The following is a 19,560-nucleotide window of genomic DNA, read 5'->3' as shown; positions in this document are numbered from 1 at the left end:
TTATCTCAATTTAACAATACACCAATTTATGAATTAATCAAATGCAATGCACCTTTCTCCTAATGATTCACCTTAAATTTTTCTGAAACTCAATACTTACCCTATCTTATAAGAAAATAAATAGGAATTTCATATTTTATGCTAATGAAACCCTTGAAAATGGTAACATTCGCTCAACTATATCCAATATAACAAATTAAATAGCCCAAAACTTAGAATGCCTTACTTTTACAGATTTCATAACAGAAACATACTTTAACTACCTATAATGGAAGCTGAATAGATTTCAAATAACCTTGAAAAAAAGACATAATTAGAGAATAAAACACTGATTTTTTTGCCTCTATCCAAAACAAGAAAAACAGAAAGACCAAAACAAAACAAAAAATTTGCAAGAACAAAATTAGTTATTACCAATAAAACAAGATATGATTCAAAATCTTCCAAAGTCCAATTTTTCCCAATTAGAGGCTCTAGCAACTGGAACAAAGGAGATTTGAAACCTATAACTAATAACAAAGCAAGGTCAAAAACAAAGAAAATGTAAGAAATCTGAAACAACCCAAAGAAGACAAATGGTGTTGAACCCCAAAAAGTGGAATTGAATCGCTAAACATAGAAACACATAAAAAGATAGATAGAAAAAGAAAAAGAAAAAGAACGCAAACAGAAGGAAGAAGAAAAAAAAAGTGAAAATGCCACAATAAACTTATGAAACCCCCTAAACACCTCTAGCAAGGACAATTAAAGATTCATGATTGACATTGAGAAGATAGGGTCGAAAAACTAGAACACAACACCGAATTCAAGTAAGAAAGGAAAGACAAAATGGAGGAAAAGGGAGCCGTTGGGTCTAAATTCCCATAAACCAAAAACTCTTACGTCACAATGGAAAGACAAAAGAAACATGGGTAGAAAGAAAGGGGTGAGGCAAGGAGGAAAAAACCCCATGGTCAGTGTAAAATGATGCAGGCATGTAGCCTGTTAACCCTAAGTCAAAGTCAAACCAAACATCCCAAAACACTTTTCAAATGACGTGTGAAATGATCTTGAAAAGGACACGCATCTAATGTAAAGCCCACCACTCGTCGACCTTTGGAAATCCCTTGGGCTTCCTTTAATTATATAACTAAAATAGGACCCATGCTTCGTGCTGGGTTTAAAAACAAATTGCAGAACAAATTGTGTATGCAAATATACATTAAAAAAATGTGGGTTGTTTGAGCAGGAAATGGAAGTGCTTATCAATCTTTTAATATTGAGGAGCATTCATTTACATATACAAAATCTATTGTTGGATTTTAGCAAGATGAAGACTAATCTATAACTGTCTATACTTCATCCATTTTTGTTCACCCATTATGCAAAAAGGCAATTCCGATGAACAAAATTAAAATCTTGCTCTGTTGATGTGGCGTTGCACATTTGTTTGATATCATTTGCAAAAGTTGTTATGAGAGTGTTTAATTACCTACTTACTTGTGTACAAAAACGATTGTTAGTCATTGATTCAGCATTACCTATAAGATAATTACTGGAATTGGCTATAAAGGCGGTCAGAAAGTTTATCTGCCTTGGGTTAGATGTATCATTTGGCAAACCCATACTTGACTCAATTGTAATGGGCTCAACTAAAATTGTTTCCAATTCATCTTCAGGATTTCCAGTTGAATCAACTGTGACATGGCCGTTAGGCAGTAGATTAATACTGTTGGATGTTTGGTTAAATTGGCAGGAATTAGAAGGTGATTGAGGGTTTCTAGTTGTCATAAAATTGATTTCATTAGGTTGAGGTGAATGAGACATACTTTGTCTACTTATTGTAGTGTTATGATAAGGCACAAATCTATTGCTGTTAACAATTTTTCTAATCTTGTAATTGTTTCTCTCTTTCAATATTTTTAACCTATTGTCTCCACCTGTTTTGCTTTTTTCCATCACTACATATCTATCTAATATTTAATTGTGAAACACAGATAAGCAATTAAGCAAATATAGTAATCAACAACTAAAAATTTGCAATTAACAATGTAGAAGATGAAAAGGAAACTCAATAAATAAACATAAGAGAAAACAAAATAATATGCTGCATATGAAAATCAAAGAAAGTGAAAATGGTTTACAATATATGTTATTGGCGTCTACTGATCGTCAATACTAAATGAAAGGCAACACTAATCTTCGAATTCTAGACAATGTTCAGGTTAAGTCAATAAGCAGTCTATCATTTATTCATAATTCATGATAAATTATGTGGATCAATGTTATAATATGACACAAAAGCTTATTTGAGAATTAGCTTCAGATAAAGAAACAGGTTTTTGGTATAAGGCCATTGTAAAAGAATACTAATCATTTATGAAGAACAAAAACATGGCTATAGAAAATGCTAAGCATTAAAGGTGATAATCCAGACAGTAATCATTATAAAACCAAATGTTCAACTTTAGATAAAATGTAATTTAAAACTGGACCGTACCTGAATAACCAACTACCTTACTAAAGTTTGCTATAGGGGAAAAAAATCAATAATAAGAACATATAAAATAACTCCTTGACTCAGTAATATATAAACAGTAAGTGAAAAGAAAATAATTTAATATAAAACCCAAGCAGTAAAAATAGATAATACACTGTCATTGAAAAGTATAGTGTCTTTAAACACTAATTAGGTATAGTAATCCATATTAGTGATAAATGTTTAATACTAATTCCACTGTTGTTATGTAGTAGATTATTATCACTTTTTATGAATTAAAAGTTTATTATTTTTTGTGATATTTATTTCTCACTTAAACCTTTATTTGGCAAAATAAATACTTGATGATCTTTTACATAGAATACAAATGTAATTCGTGGATTTTACACAATATTGAAATGAACATTTATACGAAAGGCAACATTGATGTCATCAAATTTAAAAGTCCAAGCAACAATGGTTATAAAACCAAATGTTTAACTTACGATAAAATACAATTCAAAGTTGACCACACCTGAATAACCAATCAGTTGACCAAAGTTTGCTAGAGAAAAGAAAAAGAATAAGAATAAGAAAAAAAATGAGGAAATGAGAAATAAGAATTAATAAAAAAAATAGAAAAAAAGGCTTGACTCAGTAAGAATCCTGTTGAATTCACAACACTAATGCACAAATAACATTCACATTTGTATAGACCAGTAAACACAAGAAAAAAATATTTTTCTCATAAAGTAAATCAAGATAAACAGAGAAGCACAAATAGGATAAACCAAATAATAAAAATTTTCATGTAAGGCTTAGGATAGGTAAACCCATAAAAACATTTTTTTTTTTTGTAGAAAAACCTAAATCGTGGCAAATACAAAGAAATCCTAAAAACAGAAATGATTAACAACCAAAAAAAAACCATGACAAACACAAAGTAGAAGTCATTAAAATAATAAAACCCACATATAGAGTAAGAAAACGAAAAAGAAATCCGAAACAAAAAGTGAATCGCAACAGATAAAAAAGAAAATGAACAGGAACGATACATATAAAAACGCAAGAGAGCAACAACAATAGTAACCTATCAAAAGAAAAAGCAGGCAAAGACGTAGCAAAAAAAAATGAGGAAACCCCAGAAGCGAAACCATCGTAAATAAAATAGACGAACGTGAAAAACTCTGCGAGGGAGCTGGTCAGACCCAAAACAAAGTCAGCACTGATGATGATGGGAATCTAACGATTGACATTGAGAGGACATTCTGCAAAAGACAAACACATAAAGGATTGGAGGCAAGCCACGTTTGATGGCCGTACAATGTCTAGTCGTTCCTTGCAAATTTTAATAAACCAAATATGCCACGTGTGACTCTTGAGATAAGGCTAGAAATCTCTAAGAGAATACAAATAGGAAAGGGTAACCAAACGAAATGGAAATCTCAAAAGAATTTAAAAAAAAAAGGTAATCATATTGGGCAAAATACTAAAAGATTAAAGAAAACTGAAAAGAGTGAAGCTAAGACTGGAAATCTGAATGGAACTCTCGAGAGAAAAATAAAAAAAAAATAATAACCATATTGGGCAGAATACTGAAACAATAAAGAAGATTGACAGAGTGAAGCCTAAAGATGTGGGCCGGAGGCCCACCTAAGTCCCAACCCAAGCTTAACACTAAAGGCCACCCAAGTTAGGCGCTTGGCTAGTTCAGCCCACCTGCCCTCTACAAAGAGGCTCTACTAACGCCAAATGTCAAACAATGAGGACAACTAATTGTCAATCATTTATATAATCGTACAAAGCTTCTTTTAAGTTACTTAGAGTGTAACCCATGTTATGCGTTCAAGACACAATGATTTAATGTGTGGATAAAATATAAAATTAGTTTACACTAATAATAAAGATAAATATCCAAAAATTAATAGATATTTTGGTGGCTATCTGTCGAGTTAACTTGGAGATTATTATCGTATTGAAAACACAGATAAAAATTCACAAATGGTGCTATTTCTCCTCTTAAAAATAAAATAAGTTGAAAAATTAAATATATATATATATATTAATTAGTTACATGCAAAAAAGTTTAAAGTGAAAAAAAAATAACAAATATAGTAAAAAAATTAGAGATTTGGTTCAAAAGATAAATAAGTTGAGAAAATAAAAAGAAACAGAAAAAGAAAAACAAAGAAAATGAGGAAGAAAGGAATGAAGAGAAAAACTAAAGTGGAAAAATTAAAGAAGAAAGGAACAAACAATTCTAGAAAGAGAAACCCAAAGAAACCTTGTAAAATTAAAACAATACTAATCAATTGCACTTCTAAAATTTAATCAAAAAATCACATCAATTTAAAAAATAGAAAAATTCATGCATATAAAAAACCATAGGTAGTTCATACTTACTTATATGACAATTGTTTCTAAAAAAAAGGATAAAATTGTAAATTTAATCAGAAAAAAAATTAAACATTAATAAAAAGAATAATAAAAAATTCAAAAAAAAAAGAGAAAAACTAAACAAATCTCAAAACTCACTACATTTGCAACTTAATAATATTGTATCAATATGGTTTCAATAATATACAATTATAAAGTGAATGGTTGACTAATATCATAGTTCATAAAATACACTTATTTATGACATTTTTGAATATTCAAAAAGTAATTACAAAAAAATATATCAAATGAGTTGAAAGATAAACATATAGCAAAATAATAATGACAAACATGTAGATTAAGGAATTTATTTTTAGTAAAGGACATATTCTTACTCAAAAGTGTATAGGGTTCTTTTGGTAGGAATAGAGAAAGTGTTGTAATAAGTAAATCAAAATGCGCTAGAAGGCAGAGAGGAAGACTGGAGCAGTCCTTAAAATGTAAGTGCTTTGGGTGATAGGTGGTGAAAGATGAGTAAGGGTGAAGGAAGCGACGGATTACAATGAATGGGAAGGCTGAATAGAAAGAATGCATAGAGGAGTCTTGAGAAAGCTTTTAGTATAATCTCTACTGGGTTTCTAATGATTTTTTATTGCTTCCCAATCTTCAAAGCCCTCATATTTATACTAAATAAGAGCACTTTCTTAAGAGTAGTTAGAAGAACACGTTCAATCATGAAAGAACGTCCTCGTCATGGAAGAGTAGTAAAAGAACGATTTATGGGATATTAAAAGAATGACCATGTAGTTGGGTAGCGGGCATAAGTTTTGGATAATGGAGTAGTGGCACTTGATAGTGTGTCATGTGTATTCTTAAGGAGCAAAGAAAGAAAAAAAAGATAAAGCATATGTACTTCAAGGAAAGGTTAAGAGGAAGTCCTCTTAATTATCTCCATATCTGAGCCACCAAACTAAGCTCTCTAGAACTTCCCAAATGTGAAGGCCATTTATTCTGAGTTACTTTTACTTCCCCATACAAACAGCTATTTTATGCTTGTTCTTAGGTGTTTCCACACTTTGAACTCTCCTGAGTGCTTTTGTGCTTGGAACACCCCAAGGCATTTCCACAATTTGAATACCTCTAAGAGCTTCCATGCTTGGAACGCCCTTGGGCACTTCTGTGCTTAGAATACCCTTGGTGTAATTTTTTTGTAACACAGTACTTCAAAAATAATATTTAACCAAAATTGGGCATATAAATTTTGCCCCGTGCTTAAAAATTCTTGTAAGGAGTTTTATGCATAAAATAAGGAGATGCACATTGTAATGAGCAAGACAATGCTTATATATATATATATATATATATAACTTGCAAATTTTTACGTTTATTATAATCATTATTATAGGGTTTTTGAGTTGTGTTCAACCAAGCTTGAATAAAAAAAACAAATCAAATTGCATAGAAACATTTAAATGACTTATATCTTGATCATATATCACTTCAATCCATTAATTTTGGTGCTTGGAAATGATGTCTTTTAACAACTTTGAAGTGTCTTTTAAACAATAGAAATATTAAACACCTGACCATGCATTCGTTGTGGACTCCATAGAATATGAAAGCTATTGTGAACATTCTAATTAAGCTAATGAAGTTATAAGCTAAAAATAATAATCATAATAACAAATCTTCAAAAAAGAAGATTTCTCCATGTGATAGGCAATTGGTTAAATGTGATCCAAAGTTACTAGAGAAAACTCTTTAGCCGTTCAACTAGTTTTTCATTAATATCATTTATAAGTAATTGTTAATTATCTACCTTTAAGATAAGAGGGAGAAACATAGATATATTGGAAAAGTAATTAGATGTAGGAAAAGATTTGAAAAGAAAATTTAAAGAGGTAGATTCCTGCTAGGAAAATAATTCCTAAAGTTTATAAATGTAACAGAACAGTTCTGTAGAAATTCACAATCAATTCTCAAAGGCTCTTTCCTAAAATTTCTTGAACAATTAAGTGCTCTTTACAACACTATTGTGTTTGTTTTTGTTATACTGTTTGCTCTTTGTTTTTATTTTATTATTATTATTATTATTATTATTATTATTATTTATTTCATTTGTTGTAATGCAGCTTGCATAGGAAAGAAAAAAAATTATTATTGCTGCTAGATAGTTTTCCCTAGAGATTTTTTTTATGTATATGTTTGGGGACGCTTCTACATTTGGAATACCCCTGGGCACTTCCTTGCTTGGAAAGCCTGAAACACTTAGTATAGTTTGCCCCCTGCAGAAAAATTTTATTATAAAAATTTCATGCACAATAAATTTAGATTTGGTTTATCATCAGATTGTGAGAATGGTGCATGCATTATACATAAATCTTGAATTGCATATCAATGTTTGAAGTTAGGATGTAGATAAAAGGAAAGGTTATCACCTTAATGTTTTCTACATTGTAAGATTATAACTTTTTAATAATATTGTTCAATATGTTAAGAGATTTAAGTTGTATGAAAGATTAATAAGAAAAATAAAAATGGTAAAAGTCTAAGCATTACTAGAAACGAAGGACATGGTTTTGATCCAAATGACAGATAAATATTTGGCTCTTGACAACTTTGTAAGCCTTTGAATATAATAATGCTCACCTTTCCATTTGTCATGTAATCTTTTGCAAGCTTTCAATAGTTCTAATTTCTTTATTTTGATTTTTTTTATTTTCTTCATATATAAACATTAGTATATATTATACTTACTAGGATTCTTTGTGCGAATATAGAAGAAAGGTTGGGAATGCCATTACCTACCAAATACCTAATTCTAAAAATGGCTACTCAATCTCTAAGATTTTTTTTAATCATTTTTTTGAGTAGATAAGTTTTATTTTCAATTAATATTTTTTTAAACACAACCCTTGTAAGGAATTAAGGGAAAAAAAATTTTCATTCTCGCTAGCTTTTTTTGGAGAGGGAGTTTTTTATCGTATATTTAATGATTTATTTATATATGTATGCATATACATTTATATAATATTCTTATTTGTTTTGCTTGGCATAGGAATAAACAAACAAATATGAGGCAAAGATAAAAAAACAAAAAAAGAAGCATGGAATATTATTGTATAAGTAGGAATGATAATGCGTGAATACTTATCTGGTTATCTTTGTCGTTTATGCTTGTAGGAATTTTATTGCTTCATCTTATGGCCAAAACTTGTTTTACCCCAAAAGTTCGTTATGGTAAGCCTAATAGGGTTACTCTAGGAAAAAAAATACTGCTGCAACCTCTCTTTCTAAGAAAATTCGAGTAGGGAGAACTGGTGAAATACCTTCTACGTCAAAAAATTGGGATAATGGTGTCATCAGTGAATGAGGAGAAGATTGCTTTTAAGAAGTAGTGCGTGCAAAACAGGCAAATAGGTATCCATGTGCATCTGTTGGCTATCATTGGGACCATATTTGTAATGAAGCCGTTCTAGATAAAATGTGTTCCATCCCAGGAACGTTAGTATTAAAGTTCAAATTTGAACGTGAAGAATCCCCACTTTAATCACTAAATTTAGATCTAACTCATTATGGGTCCAAGATTGGGATGTATGGGTAGAGAAAGTTTTGAAGAATTCCACTTGCGTGACTGCTCTCAGCAATGCTATAGTCCTTAATGTTGTAAGAGTCATTGTAAAACTCCGTATTCATAGGGAATACAGAATTGAAGTATGGCGTGCTATTCTTGCAAGATGGAGTACATTTTTCACATACCATGGTTACTGCTTGAGGGGAGTTTACTTTTACCCTTGAAAATGTGTGCATTCTTTTGGAACTGCCTTGTGTTGGTAGAAACGACTTTCGTTCCAAGGAATTCTTTATAGATTTGTTTAAGAGCTAGGTTAAAGCTTCCAAGTGGAGCGTTTCTTCAATTGGGTAGGGCTCTTTTATAAAAAATTCAATATTAAAGGTGAAAATAGTCCTCCTAAGTATCTAGATCACACTCATGAGTTAGTAGCTTTATTGATCATATGGTTGACTCGATATGTTCTCCCAAGTTGTCCAAATGATAGAATGTCCTCTTCAATTATTCCTTATGTAATCAAAATTAGTAAGAGTATGAGCTTTCCTCTTACTTCACTACATTTGGGATCCTTGTATAAGAGGTTAGACTTGTATCACTTTAAAACTATTGAATCAGTTAGCCACTATAGAGTCTTGACTTATGTGGATGTATCCTATATCTAAATGTGTTTGTGGGAAAGATTCCATAGTTGTGCCCCCACTTCTAATGTGTATTAGCCTTCTATGTCTTCCTCTACAAATAAGGCTTTAAGGGATAATTATAGAGCTTGTGTGTTGCATGAATAAATTTCCAAAGACAACATTCTTAAAGTGTTGGATGAGGTAGATCAATTTACTGTAAGGCTTTATGTGAGATCAAACCATGGTTTTAAAGATCCAACTATTTATTATGATAGGCAACCATTTGAGATTAGAAACCTAAGCTTATGCGGATTGAACTTCTTAGTGTGTGGATTGAACTTCTTAGTGTGGATTCATTCTTCTCAATTCTTTTCCATAATTGAGATGACTAGTTCAAGTGCTGATAGGGATTCATTGTTTGTCGAAGTGTACACTCCTTATTAAGTGGCACGTCAATCTGGATATGATCAGCTAGCTCCACCTAGACCTCTTTTTCTTGAAAATTTCTCATCTTGTATTTCTCTATTCCTTATTGGCATGCTCAATCATAATGTGGATAAGTTCAAAAACTATGTTGTCCAAACTTTTGATAGAATAGGTGCTTATACCACTAGTTGGTATGCTATTGAGGAAATTGTCTTCAAGAATGGACTTTTTTTGTTGTACCTGATCCTAAGGTGCAATTGCATGTTCCTTTTATCAATAATAATGATGTGCATTTCTCTTGATTCATTTTAAGAGGAACAAAACCCCTTGTCATGTAAGCTTGTTTCTTACTTTCTTATCTCTTTTTTCATTACATTCTCACCTAGATATTTGAACTCTATATTTTTTAGGGAGAGTCAATTCCAAGTGTAAAAGTGGAAGAACAAGGTATCTCGGGTCTGAAAGTGAAGAAGGATCATGTGACCACATAAATAATTATGAGTCTAGTGATGAGTCAATTGAGGAGAAGCTTCCTAGACATGAGCATTTGAGTTTGGGACAAGAAGTGGATGGTAATGCTATACAAGAAAGTTTAGTAGATATGATCAATTTTCTACCTTTTACTATTCAAATTGTTGGTGGCGATGAGGTGCCACTACGGGAGTCAATGATGATGATGTGGATGTTACTACTAAAATTGATAGTGATGATGTGAATGCCACTACTAGAGTTAGTGGTGATGATGTGAATGCCACTATTGGAGTCAATTAGAGTGTTCTTGGGTCTGTCTTTGGAACATCTCAACATTATATCATTTTTAGGGGAACCTCTAGAGTTATTTGAAATATTTAAAATAACTTTGAGGGTGTTTTGAATATTACTCGCGATGCTTTTTCTCCCAAGGGTGTTTTGAATACTACTTGCAACGTTCTTTTTTTTGGGGTGTTCCGAATTCTACTCACAATACTTCTTTTCCTAAGGGTATTTTGAATTCTTCTCGTAATTCTTCTTCTACTATTAGGGGTGTTCTAAATAACACACGTAAAGCTTCTTCTTCTATTAAAGGTATTCAGAATAACTCAAGTATTTAATATGGTTACACCTTCTTCTGACTGTTCATAATGTGTCATCTTTTTTTTTTAGTGGTAGAATGTAGAAATGATGTTTTTGATACTCAACTGGAAGACTTTCATGGCGTTCTAGTCATGCCACAACATTTGTAGCTTTTGGAGCGTGTCTATAAAGTTGAAGGTGAATTTTGGTATTTTAAATACAAATTCTTGAATAAAAGCATTATGGATAGCTTGGGTACCACTTTAGAGATTGTTTTCTCCCCATGGGCAGGCATTTCTTTCAAAGAATTACAAAAGATTGTAGATTTCATGGAAGATGTCCTCATATTTGGTTGTCACATTAAATGCCCTGACCCTTGCATAGCTAAGGCCAAAAGATACATTATGACAAAGGTTGACAAACCTAACATAGAAGCTAAGATAAAAGAGCTTGATGCAAGGAAGATAGAGTTGCAAGAAAAGTAGACAGCCTTTCCAATTTTAAAAATGATCAATCCTCCTACCTTATGAACTTCATACTTAATTAGTTTTTCCTTGTTCTTCTTTTTTTTTCTTTGATATTGTAGACTTGTTTTCATAGTAAACATCTACTTTGCTTTCTTCATGGTCTTATTGAGCTACTCTGTTCCATATTTAATTCTTTGCAAACATCCGAATGTTTCACAAGTATTACTATGCACGACCAAAAGGATTCTCAACTTCATATTAGAGAGAATAATACTCAACTTTGTAAGAAGGAGAATGACATATTATATAAGTGTTTAAAGCTATGGTCCATTTGTGAATAGCAAACAATGATCAAAAAGTGAGCGATAAAGCTTACAACCAATATCGTAATTTTATTCTAGTCAAATTATGAGCGTTAAAGCTTGGGGCTGAAATATGAATTATATGGTGAAAGATTTGAGCGATAAAGCTTGCGACCAAGTAAAACAATGATATTGTAGCCAAAATAAGAGCGATAAGCTTGCGACTGAAAATAAATTTACTTTGAATGAATTTACTTTAAGATTTCACAAGACAGCCAAAACAAAAGCAATAAAGCTACGACTGATAATGCATTTAAAGTAAAATAAGGCATTTAAGCAAAAATTGACTTTAAGAAGTCATCCATAAAAAAGGCAAATAGTGGATAGTATTGTCATACATGATACTTCTTAATGTATTGAAAATTGACTAGTTCTGTAATAACATTGGTCTTTGATTCACTAACTTGCAATATCCCCTCTAGTTTACATTATGAACAAGGTATGGTCTTTCCCACTTTGGACTAAACTTAGCTACTGATGTTCCTTTTCTAATGTGTTCTGCTATAAGCTATGCTTCATGTTCCTTTTCTACTTCTTCCACCTGAAGACAAGATGGTGGTATATTTTGTGGTTAATGTGATATGAGGTTAAAAAAAATGCTTCTCCAGACCCACACCCCATTATAAGTAGTAAACTATCTTCCCGTCTTCAAAGGCATAGGAACTTATCCTAATGGGGTTTTCCTTTTTTTTCTTTCGAAGCGTTTTCTCTTTCTTCCTTGCTTCTTTTTTTTTGATATGATTTTTTCCTCTTTTTGGGAGTACTCTTCCCATCAGGGAAGTGGAACACTTATAGGCCTAGCTATGGTAGTTTCACCTTCCTTTGCTAGTTCCTCAAATAAAGAAGCTTCAATGTAACTTGCCTTATGATGCTCAAACGGTGCTTTGGTTGCTAAAACAAAGACTTCATTCCCTTTCCAATAGCCTTAGATTCAATGGTGACGCAAACAAGGATTGATATTATGAATATGCAAAAACTTCCTTCTTATAAGGAGGTGATAGGCCACCTTAGCTTTAATAACATGGAAACAAGTCTAATATTGAATAGGCCCCATCTTGAAATTCACCATGACTTGTCCTAAAGTTTTAATCTCTTTGTTATTGAAGGAAGTAATGGTCATAAGGTGATGCAAACTCCTTAGATTTATATTCACAGCCTTCAGATTAGACAATGGCATGGGGTTTACCAAGGAACCATTAGTAATGAATGTTCTTCGCATTAAGTATCCGTTGACATTACTCTTTACATAGAGTGGCTTGTTGTGATAGAGATGTGATGTACACATGTTTGCTTCTGTGAATACTATGGCGTTATCATATCCACTTTCCATTTTCTTCATAGGTTGTCCCACCAAGCTGCATTCCCCATTCTACAAACCAATTATCTACATTAACTTGTGGTTGCCTTTTTCCTTGATTCCTTTAAGAAGCCAAGCTGATCAATGAAGTGTCTACAGCTAAGTGTCTTCATGAGTGAGTTGGCAATGGAAGAGGTAACCATAGTAGCTGTACATGTATCTTCTTCTTGATTGGAAGGTGGTGTAGGCTCTTTTTGAATGCTAAGCATTGCACTTACATGTTTTCAAGCATTATGATGAGTAGGGAGTGGATTATTTTGAAATTTGTTATTTCCAATCAAGACTTCTTTTATTTGTGTTCTTCTATGAAATATCTTACGCATGTTTTTACATTCTGTAAATGGATGACTCACTGCATAATGGTAATTGCAATAGTGTGGATTGGACTTCTTTTTTGCGGTTGGTGGTCTCGATACATAAGGCAAATTTATTTGTCCGTCTTTAATCCATTTTTGAATGAGTGCCCTTACTTTGTCAAGTGGAATTGAGAATGGAGAAGGTGCAATAATATTTTCATCTTGTCTTTTTTTAAAGTTGTCACGCCTTGGCCACATGTTTTCTCGAGGTCTTCTTCTTTCTTTACCTCTTTCTTGGATTACGTTCACAATTGGGGTGTTTTCACTATTGAAACTATTAGCTTCCTTTTTCCTAAGTATTGTATTATTGGTTTATTGTGCAGCTTCAACTAAAATGGTAAAAGTAGGAAGAGGTAAGTTTTCCAAATGCACCTTATATTCATCGTACATACTTAGGATGCATACTTTAACAAGCTCCTTTTCATCATGAGAATCTTGTATATCCAATACGTGTTCCCTAAATCGCTGGATGTACTCCATAAGATCGTCTCTTGCCTTTTGATGTTCTCTCCCTAAGTCCAAAGGGTCACCTTTTCTTAGGTAAAAAAGAACTTTTCCTTGAACATTCTACACATCTAGTTTTAGGAGTCAATTAAGCCTGGAGTGAGATTAACATACCATGTGTAAGCTTTCTCAGTGAGGGATTTAGAGAACTCCTTCAGCTTTAAATTGTTGTCCAAGCTTGTAACTCGTAAGGTTTCTACGAACTTCATGACATTTTCTTGAGCATCATCAATCTTACCATTAAATTGTTTGAATTTCGGGCTAGTGTAATTCTTGGGGTACAACTTAGCATCTACTTGGGTAAAATGGGGTAGTTTCAAGTCAAACTTTGAAAACTTGAAACTTTTGTTCTTCTAATCGAGTCGCTTCTTCAACATTTCTTTTGTGACAAAACTTTAAGCATTAATGGAAGGAATTATTGTAATGAGATTACCTATAATTGAAGGATTAGTGGTATTAAGAAGTGGGTCAGTCGTGCTCTCTTCACATCTTCTATTTCCATTGTTGTTAACCACGTCAGTGGCATTTTCTCCATTATGGGTCGGCATTGGTTGAGGTTGAGAAGTTGTGGCAATTGAGGATGCCAACTGGGCTATAATCTTCATCATCCGTTTAATGTTTTCTTCCAAGACTTTCAACCTTTCTTGGGAAGCTTGGAGTATTTTCATTAGCTCTTGGACATAGGTAGGGGCTAGTGTTTTTTGGTTGTCGGGAGAACTCTCCATACCTTTTAATAAAAATTTTTGGCTAATTTTTCATTTACTATAATCACTCCTCCCCAAATGAAGTCACAAAAAATGTAAAGGGTCTTTCTGGTAAGAATAGAGAATATGTTGCAATGAATGAATCGGAATGCATTAGCGGTTGTAGAGAGAAAGACTGGAACACTCCTTGAAGCATAAGTGCTTTGAATGGCAGGTGGTGAAGGATGAGAAAAGTTAGAGGAAGTGACGAATTACAGCGAATGGGAATGGCTGAATAGAAAGAATGTTTGGAGGAGTCTCAATAAAGCTTTTAGTATAATATCTACTGGGTTTCTAATGATTTATGATTGCCTCTCAATCTCCAAGGCCCTCATATTTATACTGAACAAGAGCACTTTATTAGGAACAATTAGGAGAACACATTCAATCGTAGGAGAATGAGCTTGTCATGGAAGAGTAGTTAAAAAACGATTTATAGGATATTAAAAGAATGACCATGTAGTTGGGTAGTGGGTGTAAGTTTTGGGTAATGGAGTAGTGGCACTTGATAGTGTGCCACATGTATTCTTAAGGAGCAAAGAAAAAAAAGGGTAAAGTATATGTACTTCAAGGAAAGGTTAAGAGGAAGTCTTCTTAATTATCTCCATATTTGAGCCACCACGCAAGCTCTCTAGAACATCTTAAATGTGAAGGTAACTCATGAACCCTGCCACTTGTTTCGAGTTACTTTCACCTCCCCATATAAACAGTTGTTCCATGCTTACTCTTGGGTGTTTCTACACTTGGAATCTAGGCACTTTCGCACTGGGAACGTCCCTAGGTGCTTTTGCGCTGGGAAGGCCCTAGAGCACTTCCACGCTTGGAACACCCTTTGAGTGCTTCCACGCTTGAAATGCTTTAGGTGCTTCCTAAGTTAGAAACCCTTGGGCACTTCTGTGCTTGGAACGTCCTTGGGTGCTTTTGCGCTTAGACCACCTTGATGTAACTTGTCAAGCCCTACTCTACTATATACTTGTCATGTCATTCATGTGCTTGATAAAATGTTTGCATAAGTGAATGTATCGAAAAATCGTTAAAAGTCGGTATTGTATCTAAAGGTACAATTAAGTTGATTAAAGCCTCGAATTAGGCCAAATAAAGATTTTACGATGTATTTGAGAGTTATTGAATCTTAGAATGTCTTAATACGATGATTCGAAATTTGAGGATTGATTTGGAGTTAATTCGAGAATTTTCATAACATAGGGGCAAAATGGTCATTTTGCACCCAATGGCAAAATTGGAATGTTGGATGATATTTTAACTAAATTTGATTAATTAGAGCATTATTTCAATTTGAGAAGTGAAAATTTTCAATTTTGACATTTTTCCAAACATAGGGGCAAAAAGGTCATTTTAAGTATCCATGAGGACGAAATTGGAAATTTTGGAATTTTACACCACCACGACACTTGTTAAACCCATGAATTTCACCCATTATTTTTTTTAAGTGAGAGATTATATGTGGTGGTGAGAAAATGCTTAATTGTTAAGTTTTTAAGCATGGACCAATTACATGGTGACACGTGGCAAATTTTAATCCTTTTATAATTCCCTTTAAAAACCAGCACACACTTCTCCCAAATCACTCTCTCTTGGCCGGCCAAATTAAAGAACAAAGAGAAAAGAGAAGAACAAACCCTAGGAAGGAAAAATCCAAGAGAAATTGTTGGATTTCAAGGAATCAAGCAAGTAAAGGTAAGATTTTTTAATTTTAGCTTGTGATCTACCTTTCCCATGCATCCTTGTTCATTCTTCATGGCTGAAATTCAAGTTTTCAAGAGGGAACCTTTGCTGGCCAAACCTAGAGAGAGAAGTTTTGGTGATGAATTTGGCTAGAGTTTATAATATTCTAGTGTTTTTAGTCATTTTGTGATGTTTGGAAGGAAAAACAAGCAAAAAAATCACATGCCCTTCAATAACCCTCTTTGGTTGAATTTATTAGGTGACATGTTGATGATGGATTTGGTTGTAAATCATGTTATTTAGCTAGGAATTGATGATATATGGTATCGGATATCGAAATCGGAATGAATTTCGGTTACGATAAATTAAGTCACAATTAAGCTCATTGAGGTACTTTGGTGTATTTGAAATATTGGAAGTGTAATGAAGATATTTGGAGTTGAATTGGATGTTTTGGCTAATTAAACAAGGCATAGTGCGAGTTAGGTCAAATGCCAATTCAGTCCGATCATAATTGAACCCACGTAGAACACCGTTTTTAAATGATTATTCGGACAATTCTCATTCAATGTCATGCATTCATATAGAGCCTGCAATAGTTTTATAACAGTTTGGCATAAAATATATTGAATTACATGTCGTGTATTATGTATAGGTGGTGAGCCCTCTGATAAGGGTAAAGATATTGTGCCCGAGGACCAAGAATAGAACCACTTCAAACTCCTGCTATTGTGAGTAATCAGATGTTCATCTTAATTATCTAAAGTGATTTATACTTGTTTTAAGATTTTAAAGAATAAGGCACTTAATTTGCAAATTATTATGTTTTACATTTTAAATGTTGGTTAAATGAATGAGATTTATAAATTATTCTAAAACTAAATGTTGATTTACGAAATAGAGTAAGTGAAGGCTATACATCCGTATTATATATATATATACATGATTTGAATTGATGGCTTATGAAATTGTGGTAGCATGAATGGCTGGATTTGTGATTTGTGGATTATACGAACTGTTTTTATTTTACCTTGACAGGCTGGATATTATCATATTAGCCATGTCATGCTGTCGAAATATTTATTGATTTGGTAGGTTATTTGATTAGCTTATTGCAGTGGGCGGGTTTTCATGGACCAGCCTATTAGAAGGGCACGGTAAACCCCGTTATATTTTACCTTAGTATGAGAGGCGCGAAGGGTATCTCCTAAGGTAAGTTTAGAGTTTACTTCACGCTGAACCACCACGTGATGATGAAACTCAGTCAACGCCAAGGAATGGCTATATTTTAAAACTAAAAACATGTTTTATGGGTATATGTCGTTTTAACATCCTTGGCGGACTCGGTTGGATGCTCGGGCCAAGGTGTCACCGAGTATGAGTTTTGGCACAAGTCAAGTTTTTAAGAGAATCATAAGCCTTGTTGATTATTTTGATGAAATGTAATTGTTTTATAGGAATTGAAATGAGTTTTGAATGTTATGAACTATATTATGATGGGATGATTTAACTGTCTCCATTTACTCGGTTTTAAATGTTATAGATGAATTTTGCTTACTCATTGGGTTTGTAAAAACTCACCCCTTTTTTTTTATCCATTTTAGGCTCAAGACAGTCTGTAGATAACCGATTTTGTCGATGATTGCTTTTGGATTTGCATCCTTAGAAATCGAAGGTCTACAGTCTTTTATATTTTCAGTTATATTGGGCCCAAATGTCATTGTAGAATATTTTGTATACTTTGCTACGTGTGCCACTGCATGTATGAATTTATTTTGCTTTTACACTACAAAAATCATTTACGCAGAGTTCTATAAATATTGTTTTATAAGAAAATAAAATATTTTATTTAATATTTTTATTTAGTTTGATTAGCCAAAATTTCATTTTCAATGGATGATTTAGATTACTAAAATTATTTTTAGATAAGAAATGTATATTTTTCGATCGTATGTTGTATTTTCACCAAGTTTCAAAATTTTAGGGTAAAAATGACCAAAATACTTTTGTATAGCAGAAATTACTTTTTGTTTGTTTTGATTTAAAAAATAGTTTATATTCCCTTAAAACATGATATTTAGTAACTGTTGCTAATAGGGGAGATGTAAAATTGATGCAAAAACCTTGCGAGATTTCGGTTGATATTTCGGGTAATGAATGTCTATCGAGACATAACGACGGTTGTCACGGGCTCGAAGAGAGTACCGGGTCGTGACATAACTTTTTTGTAATATAGTACTTCAAAAATCATAGTTAACCAATTTTGCGCATCTACAAAAGATAATTAAAAAATAATAATTGATACAACTTGAGTGAAAGTGCAAGTAGATTATTATCTACAATAGAAAGGTATAACCATACATCTAATCATATAAGATAAAAAACCAAAGAAAGAATTTAAAAACTTGAAAGACTTCTAATTTTTTTATGGAAGTGACAACATTATAAGAATAAAAATAATAAAGAATGCAAATAATGAAAATTTGAATAAATAGAAAATCATGAAATTAAGAAATAAAATAAGAACAATATATAAAATACCTTGAAACAATTATGATTGGAAGTTATCTTAAAAATAAAGCAATACTAATCAATCGCATTCAAAGAAATTAATCTAAAAACCAAATCAACTTAAAAAACAAAAAAATTCATGCATAAAAAAATCAATAACAATGGGTAGTTGCCATAAAGATAAGAGAATTTTCTTCTTTATTTGTATGACAATTTTTTTGAAAAAAAGATAAAATTAAAATATTATTAATAATNATTGTTAAGATTTTTTTTTGTTACTTCATGCATTGTAATAAAAAAAGTGATAAAAATTGTAAATATAATTAGTAAAAAAAATTAAATATTAAGAAAAATAAAAACAAAAAAAATTAAAAAGAGAGAAAAATTAAATAAAGTATTCAATTTCAAAACTTATAAAAAAAATCCGTTTATTATGTTTCAACTTTTCCTTTTTTTTTCTTTTCTAACAAATTATGCTCCCCATAATCTCCAATTTAAGATGCCTTGAGAATTAACATAAATAAAATACTTTCAAAATTAATAACGATAATTAAACAAAATAAAACAAATAACATACAATCATCAATGAGGAACAAAAGCAAAAACCAATTACATGCAATCTAAAATCCCTAAATCCAAAAAAATTAAAAAAACAAAAATAGACAAAAAATAAAAAATGAAAGAAGGAAACCCAACAACCAATTTATATGACTTAAAGACAAACTAAATAGAAGAACACTATAAACAGGCAAAATCTATATTATTAAGCAATATGTTGAAGAATATGTTTTTTAAATTAAGAATATGAAAAAATGTATATTTGTTTAAAAATTTATATTATTAAGCAATAGGTTGAAATAAATATAAACATATAAAATCATCCTCAAACATCTTCTAAAATATCCAAAATCTCATCAATAAAAAAAAAAATCAAACAAACACTCTCAATAAATAACAGAATACCACACATATCTCATGGATAATTCAACCCAAATTAAGCTATTACTAGGATGGTGCCCGTAGCTACACTACGGAAAAGATCACAAAAAATATAGATTATGTTGGAGTGG

The sequence above is a fragment of the Theobroma cacao genome, chromosome 5, assembly GCF_000208745.1.
Source record: "Theobroma cacao cultivar B97-61/B2 chromosome 5, Criollo_cocoa_genome_V2, whole genome shotgun sequence".
In the NCBI taxonomy this organism is placed as follows: domain Eukaryota; kingdom Viridiplantae; phylum Streptophyta; class Magnoliopsida; order Malvales; family Malvaceae; genus Theobroma; species Theobroma cacao.
The sequence above is the reverse complement of the archived record's forward strand: the minus strand, read 5'-3'. Positions refer to the sequence as shown.